The sequence below is a fragment of the Xiphophorus couchianus genome, chromosome 16 (assembly GCF_001444195.1).
Source record: "Xiphophorus couchianus chromosome 16, X_couchianus-1.0, whole genome shotgun sequence".
Lineage (NCBI taxonomy): Eukaryota > Metazoa > Chordata > Actinopteri > Cyprinodontiformes > Poeciliidae > Xiphophorus > Xiphophorus couchianus.
In genome coordinates this window covers 8,332,729-8,342,015 of record NC_040243.1, presented here as the reverse complement: position 1 = coordinate 8,342,015, position 9,287 = coordinate 8,332,729, and positions in this window count along the sequence as shown.

The following is a 9,287-nucleotide window of genomic DNA, read 5'->3' as shown; positions in this document are numbered from 1 at the left end:
TATATTAATCCTGTTTTTGATGGTGTGTTTGTAATGTATTTTACATTTCAGTCCATTTAATAATTTTGTTAAAGCATTTTGCTGTCTACTGTTACATTATTTTATCCACCCATCAGCTAACTACACGATGTTATAGACCATACCCCATGATTGCAGTGTCATGCAGTGGTGTGGTACATCTCTGCAGCGGTCACTGGGTGAGTGACAGAGTAAATCCTGGTCCAGCTGTCTGTCCATCACTAGGCAGCATTATTTTATGTGGCAGATATTAAAGTTTCCTTATTCAATTTGTCTGTCAAGGTTAGAGACAAAAAACAAATGTACCTCACCCTTCAGTTCTCAAGATGAGCTAAATTTAATGACAAGGAAAATTGATATCTCCACGAAAAGCAACCATCTGCTAACAATAGGAAGTAAGCAATGAGGAGCACGATGAAAAATGTATCAACCTTTTGTGCCATCAGTCATATTTGCGGTCCTGTTCCCCGAGCGAATGCAATTCGGTCATCTTGCAGACAGAATCTGTATGCTTCATGCAAAACTCATCCTGAGAATTCCCCTCTGTTTACTTATAGCTCAATTCTTACAGAGCCACTATTTACAATCGGTTAATAACTGCAGGCTGTAAGTGATGTGCATCGTTTAACACTCCTCATTTGATGCTTCCACGGTTCATTGCATGCATAAGATGAGTGCGATCTAAAATGTCAATGGCACTTGTAAATGCACTAAGCCCATCACACTGACAGATTTACTACATCTTTAACATTATCTCTTATGCTTAGAATGGTAGTGTGTGTGTGTGTATATATGTATATATATATGACAGAGAAATATCCTGTATTGTTCTACAGTGAGGAGATTCTGGTGGAACAGCAGCAGAGTGACAGGCAGTCAAAGATGTAGGTTGGCATAAGAAATACATTTTCCTACACACCTGTTTAAACTCAGAAATGTTGTACCGTGTATGCAATTGTGCATGCAGTTGGTGGTCACACACAATGTGAACAACATGCATGAACTCTGAGCAAGCCAGTCTGACTCTGCATGTATTGTGCTTTTTCATGGGAAGTCTTCAGGAACGATATTAGGTTGCACGTCTCCTGTGTTTTGGAAGCAGTCTGACCACAGCACTCAATCACCGCAGCCCTGCTTTAAAATGCGGGAAAAAGAACCGTGAGGCATTAAAAAAAGCTCTACAGGTTATGTTTGCTTGTGTAAAGCATGGTTAAATTGCGTACTGCCATGGCGCCTGCAGACAGCTGGATTGATTAAAAGGGGAGCATATCTTCTACGCATGTGAAACGGATGAGTGGAAAACACGATCAAAATACTCTCAAATGTTGACACTTTTTTAAAATGGTCTGCACTTATAAATTAGTTAGTTGATTTAAGTTGAAAAGAAATTGCTTACGCACCCAGGGCCACAACATAAGCATTGCATTTAAAGGATTTCAGCCTCATTAAATGTGCAGTCTCCACTCGAGACTGTCTCTAAAGTATGCATGCAGCTTTTGGTGGGATTTAGCAGTGCATTAATTATGCAGTTCTCTGCATTATCCAATCTGCACATTCATTTATACATGAAGGTTCCTTATCATTGCCTCACATGTGGATAAATGTATGTTGACGTTCATATTACAGACACCATAAAGTTCTGGCAAACAACATAACTCCCTTGTGATGTCATTGTAAATTTAAAAAAGTGTAACACCTTTTATACCCACACTGAGTCTGCAGCAAATGAGCAAAAAGATCTCTAATTTAGTTGAGCTTTATTAAGCTCCATGTGTTGGTATTTGACTACAGTTAATTTAATCTAAAATGTCAATACTGCAAATTATAAGTCAATCTAACAAAGCATTTTGAAATACTGTAAGTTTATAAATAGAAATGATAGAACAAAAACAGAAAATCACGTGCTTAGGGAAGCTCTTTTTTTAAAAAAAGGACTGGGAACACTTAAAAGTGCATATGAAAGTATTTTAGAACAAAAAAGCAGAATCTTGATGCACCAATATTTGACATTTAACTTGTGTAATGGCTGAGTTATAGTCACGTTTTTTAATGTTGTGTTGTGAGCTGAGCAAGCAGTGTGGTGTGTATGCTTACATTGGTAAAGTATTCTTCAAAAATTTGTTCTCAGGGGGTTCATATAAACGTGTGAGTGAACCTACACTTCAACATTTAAAATTACAGAATCCTGTATTCTACAGAGGTGCAGTGTTTGAATGCTTTAAAAAACGTTGATTTCAGTCATTTGGACTTGCACTTGAAAGCAAAAAAAGCTACAAATTAATAGATAGTCAGACGTGAACATGGCATTAACAGTACAATAATGTATGAGCAGGTGTGATGGGGGCAAAGAGAGAAGGGTGAACCTTGAGTATGACAACATAATAGAAGTCATCATCATCTGCGGGGAGAAGAGAAATAGTGTTGGCTCCAATGCATTTATAGCAGCAGGCGCCCAGATATCAAAGCTCTGTCTTAGTAAAAGCAGGGTTGATTGGCGATGACATCAAAGAAACATATAGGGGTTTCAGTTTCTATGGTTAAATGACTCTATGTTTTACCTTGTTTTTGAAACAGAAACTTAGAGAAAAAAAAAGTCCAGTTTGCTGTTAATGATTAATGCAAAATAATAAAAAAATATACACAGTCCATGTCATTACAATTAAAATGTAGACAATGGCAACTATGGCGTGTTGAGCAGTTATTTTATTCAGTAAAAAGAGGATGATTTCTCTTGCAAAACTGAATCACTTAACGTCCTCATTTAGCAAACAAGTAAAATTGGCCATCAAAATTAGTTTTTATTCATTTATTGTTGCTAGCATCAGAATTTGCTTCTTTGAACTTAATTATAAATCAAGTGTTTTGCACATTTTCCACAACAAAATGTTTTCCTGTTACTAGGATTATGATTGCGACCCATTGTCATACAACATAATGAAAATACATTTATTTGTTTTTTATTGGAGCCTACTCAAAGTAGGCTCCAATGAAACACTTTATTACAAGTTTATGCTAGTCTTTGATCGGTCAGCAATTAGAAATATCCATAAAACCCCTTTAAATGTCAAGAAATGGGATATGTAGCTCATTAAGGTTGTGCATGTGATATATTTTTAAAAAATCCTCTTTGGTAAAGGTTCAATGTGTAGTTATCTGACCCACAGCAGCCTCTATGTCAGTTTTAAACAACATGGCCATTCTCCTCTGACTTTACATCAGTAAGGTGTTTCAATCTGCAGAGCCATTCACTCTAAACTGTAGAGACACTGGTAGTGAGAACTCCAGTTGATGTGCTTCAAGCAACTGGTCAGGCACCCAAATCAGCAATCACAGTGAAAGTCAAATCAATTTTGTTCTTCTTCTGTCTGAGGTTTGATGTGAACTTTAACAGAAGCTCCCGTCTGGTATGCATGCAAGATATTTGCATGCTGGCTGATTGGAAAACTGCAATAATCCAGGCTTGCAGGTTTTCTTTATGCAGTGTTTTGATACCTGTTTTTATTATATGGATCAAGACTAATGTTTAGAAATGCAAACAAATCTACAGATGCAAACAAAAGCAAATATTAACAAAGGTTTTTGTTGTTGCTCTTAGGGCCTCTTAAGGTTAATTAACTGATAAAAATTGAAGACGTTCTACTCGCTGTATACATAGAAACATTAAGTCACAAAGGATTTGTATCAAATCTTTGTTGCAGTGTCCAGCCTGCATGCAGTAGAGGTGAATTCATAATCTAAAACCGGTTTAATACAGACCATATCTATAAAGATTTTTTTTTTATTATTTATTCATAATCTCTGATTCAAGGTCTGTAATATTGTCCAGTGCACAAGCTGTAAATACAAGTTGGTGCTAGAGAAAATGAGGTGATGTGAGATGCCCTGATATACTGCACATTATTAAATATGAATCTATAACTCTTACAAAAAGTTGAAATTTTACATCTTGTTATAATCTTATAAACTGTTTCATAGCTGCACCATAGCTAAAGAAATATTTATTCTGTGTCCAGCTTTGTCATACAATTGAGATTGCATGACTCAAAAGTCATGCAATGTTGAATAAATCTACAGAGTTGTGTAAATTATGAGTTGTTAGAATACCACTGTACTATTCCTCTTTTCTATAGTTATTTTTATAGAATGTGTAAAATTATTAATTTTGGTTTACTGATCATCTGTGCTTGTATACAAGCTTGAAATTATCCCTGTTATTTTGTTTATCAGCTCACATGAGCAGCTCTGCCACTACTGAGCTACTACATCAAGTAGTAGATTTTCTACAAACTTTTTTTTTTATTTTCCAAACTTTAGTAAATATTTTTACAGCACAGTTTTGGAAAGAACAGGAAAAATAGTTTTTAAAATCTTATTAATGAAAATCTGTAGTGGGACATGTATTTTGTGCTCTGTATGATTTGATCTATACAAATAAACTCCAGTGCAGTTGAATGTCTTCAGAAGTTAACTAATTAGTAAGTATAGTCCAACACAGTCAGTGTACTTTGGTATCGTCAAAAATATTTTTTTGTCAAAGCCGGCCTGCTGGTAGAAAAACGTATTAGCCTGATATTTAATTTACATACATTTTTTTTTTTTTTTTTTTTAATCAATTCATCCTTACAGTTGTGGCGAATAACCCCAACATACCCATCCAACATACAGTAACTAACCTGCCCCAGTAAAGTCTAAAGTGCTACTGCAGACAGAGGAAAATATGGAGCTTCATTCTGTCCCTCTGCTCTGGGTCGGACAGCCTTCCTCACTGTGACTTAAAGAAATAGTACTGCAACTGTCACCTAAGAAAGACACGTCAACCTGCTGGTACCTGGGGCTGTCGCCTCTATCAAACTGCCCCAGGGTAGCTGCAGCTACTATCCAGCAGCTTGCCATCACCAGCTTGTGAATGAGTGTGTGAATGACTGTAGTGTGAAGCGCTTTCTGGACTTGATAAAGTGCTATATAAGCACAGGCTATTTAACATTTAACCATTTACCTATAACTACAGCTGGTGCCGCTCATGTCGGTGTTCTCTGATCTAAAGGCACTAACAAACTAAGCAGTTTATGTCAAAGATTTGTTGTGTATCTTTGCTGGTGTAAGTAATTACTAGGACAGGTCAGATAAGTAATGTTTGGAGAATGATAAATGATAATGCGATGCGTTGTTTAGTAACTTGCGTTAGATTGATTACTACCAGGCGCGTCCTCCCTGCTGCAACTGTGAACAGGACCTATGGCTAGAGGTGAGCGGTCATGGATGAAATGAAAATACTGCTGTAGAACCTCAACTGATAAAGGGAGGTTGGGCCCAGGGCATTTGCAGTGCAAATCTAAACATGTTGCGCACTAAGAATCAGAACAATTTGGGCCATAGCATGTATGGAAAGCCACAAGTGCCACAATTCAATAATTTAAAAAGTCTAAAAATGAATCATTTTAAATGTGAATTTTGTTATGAAACTTGAGGTGCATTCAACAAATTAACTATACCTATATAAATATGCATATTTATATAGGTATGCTGAGCTTGTCCTGTCTTGTGTCTAAGCAAAGAAGCCTGGCCCAAGCATAGACTTTTAAATGAAAATATCATTGGGATGAAAGTGTTCATTGGCTCTACATTCTATAAAAATATATACCTTATTTTGCTTCATCATTGTTCCATTATTTACACTGACACTACAGTGAACATAAAAGAACTATAAATACCAATGAGAAATGCACTATGGGGCATTTAATGGCTTACTTTACTGAATTGTATAGTTCTGCATTGTAACTATACAGTTATCAGTAAAAAGAAAAAAGGGTATTGTTTGAATAATGACTAGTTTAAGTGCCTCATGCACATCAATGTAGCCCTGCTTTGTTTTTCTCAGAGCTTTGCACATCTCCGGCTGTCTATAAGAATTTTTTATTGTTAATTTTCCATGGTATTTTTTTTTTTTAAATACCCAGAGTTAAAACTCAATTGATGTTTTTTAAATTCGGTTTACGGAAATGTCATTGGGAATTACTGGTTTTCTAAGAAACCATTTGTTCCTGAATCATGGTTTTATGTAAACATCTAAATGTGGACATTAATATGACAATATTTGAACAAAAAAAGCTCATCAAGACTCTTACAAAGTTGTATGTTCTTACTCCTACAATCTATTATTGTAGGAAGAAAGAGAGAGAAAGTAAGAGGTGGGAGGCATTGCATGCACAACGTGAGGCAGCAATAGGTTTTGACAATAACACCTTCTTGTTTATTGCTTTATTATAGAGAACATGACATTTCATGTTGAGGTTTTTCATTTTGTATATCATACTTATTTGTTGATGGTCAACATCTCCCACTCTTTCTTGCTGAAAACATAATTAAAATGTATCCTTGGTTTATTATATAATTTATTTGATCCACACACAAGATGATCCTTTTTTTTCATCCACTGCAATAGTCCACTGATGACAGAGTGTGGCTCAGGCTAGCTCAGAAACCAATTTCCCATTAGGAATATAGAAACTGTTGTCGATTTTAGAAAATAATTTAGCATTTTTTTTCTACTGAATAATTTTGGAAGAGTTATTTAAGGATGGCAAAAGATTTATTCTCTTTTACATTTAAACATTAAATTAGGGGTCAGCCTGTGCTTGACGATGCTGAGTTCAAGTGTCTTGTTTATGAGTAATATGGAAGCAGAGAAAAATGGCTGGAAAGATTGGACCCTCTTCTTTTGTACTGCAGATGCCCCTCTGTCCTGCTTGGTTGGTGAAAAAAAGTTGTTGACTTGCATTTCGGTCCATATTCAAACCCAAACTTAAGGTCATAAGATGTAGTTTACTACAGTATATTTATTTTATTCTAGAAATGTATTTATCCTGATGTTCTTAAAATGAGGGAAAGGTTTTTCTTTAAATTGTTTTGGACTAATAACAATTATTGGTTTCTGAATATTATTTGATACAACCCAGAACAGGGATTAGAACTTGGAACCCAGAAAAACTACCTTAGCAACTACTTTTTAGACTCCTATTCTCCCAACCCAGAAAAGGAATTAGACCAGAGGATACTTACTTATACTTATCTACCAGCCCTGAATAGGAGTATCCAGAGAATACTCAATTATACTTATCTAGCAACCTAGAAGTCCAGAAAATACTTACTACCTTACACTTATTTAGCAACCCAGAACAGGGATTAGAACTTGGAATCCAGAAAAACTACATTAGCAACTGCTTTTTAGACTTATATTCTTCCAAACCAGAAAAGGAATTAGACCAGAGGATACTTACTTATACTTATCTACCAACCCTGAATAGGAGCATCTAGCTTATTTACTTTGAATGAAAGTAAATAAGCTTTCCTTCTTTTACTCTTTCCTTTGGTTTGTTGATTTGTTTGTTTTTCCTTTTAATTCCTGTAAAGCACGTTGTATTGCCTTGTTGCTGAAAATGTGCTATATAAATAAAGTTACCTTTACCTTTACCTTATCTTAATGGCTAAGCAAGAAAAAGGAAGAAAAAAAAATTTATGTGGAAAATGTGTATGTCACTGCATTAAAAGCTATAGTTCCATCTTCTGAATAATTTAGTCATTCAGTTTTCAGTGAAGGGTTGCATTCAAAAACTGCTCAGTATGGGGGGAGTCTCATATTGTGTGAGATGTTGAGAGCACTTTACAACTACCTCACTGGTACTGTGCTGCTTTGCTGTTGACAGGTACAAGGCTAAATTCAAGTTACAGCTGGAGACTTATAGAAAGCTCTGCAAGAGGATTTTGCTATACAATGTCTTCAGAATAAAATTCAAGAAGTGGGTGACAATCTAATAGCCTTAAAATAGAATGGCTTGGTGGTTTTACTGGAAAAAATATTAACTTTTTTGGAGTGGACCAGGAGGGAGTCCTGACTTGAATCTAATAATCTCTGGAGGGAGTAAAATGAATAAAGTGATAGCAACCAGACCTTCCAACCTCAAACCTGGAGCATATTACCAAAGATAAATTGCAAAAATATCAGCGGAAATATGCAAAAGCTAGTCATTTGTAGGAATCATTTGATTGGTGGTAGGCCAATAAATACTTTTTTTCCACCCATTATTTAAAAAGATTTATCAAATGAAATTTATTTAATGAAATGCAAATGGCTAAAACAGATAGCTAAAGGAGGCCCACAAAACATTTCGAGTGCTGCCAAACTGTTGTGAGGAAAAATTTAACTATGGCAAGAAAAACACAGCTAGTCCATGACTTGGCAATTCTGGTCACAGTCTGGAGCAAAAATTAAAACTAAATAAATTCTGCCAGGATATTGTTATTTCTTATAGGGTGATGTGGCTCTGTGGTGAATTACAGGTCAACATTTGATAGGAGTTCTTCCTCCTCATTGCAAAGGTAACCATCTATTTTTTTGCTTAGTGAATTGTACTTGAAGCTAGTGCCTTAGCTAGTCATCTTTTATTTTTATCCATGTTTGTTTTATTAGTATTCAGAGACTTAAAGTTTAGTTAGAATTCATAAGTTCAAAGACTAAAGAGCTTAAGTACAAAGAAAACACGTTAGAAGTGAAATCAACATAAAACTCCATTCAGTCAGATGCTGTTTTCACATCATCCTATATGTTCCACCCAAGACAGGCCTCTCCTACATCCCATGCAATTATCTTGTCAGTTGTCTTGTTGCCTTTTTCGTTCAACTGTCAGGAATCTATATTACTGCCACACAGCAGATTTTAAATTTGACAGCAGCTCAGTATTAGTTTCACCTCAGTCTGTGCTATCTCCTGCAGGTTTGCTCTGCTGAGCTCACAACAAATATGTTGACCAAGGCTGGAGAATTGTAGCATGTCAGTCTAACACAATAACTCGGCCTCATCGGTTAAAAAGACAGATAAATTAAAGAACAAACTCAAACCAATAATTTTGGATTGCATCCGATCAGCAACAACTAAGGTTCTTAGATTGGTAAATCTAACAAAATTAACACTTTCTTTATCTGAGTGTAAGGAGTAATTTATCTTAAATGTGATGCCGATAACATAGTAAGTCTCTTGGGGAGAGGCAGCACAGGCCTGAGGCTTTTCTCTGACTAGAACATGAGGATACAAGAGGAACACTTTGTGAACTAACAAGGACAGCAATACCTGAGTGCTCAGGTGGTTTTCATTTCTGAATGGTATTGACAGTAGTTATTCTCTGAATCAAAGGCTTTCAGCACAGAGTTTTACAATGCACCATTATGAATAGATAACATACTGACAAAGGCTTCAATATCTCTCCGGAGATGAA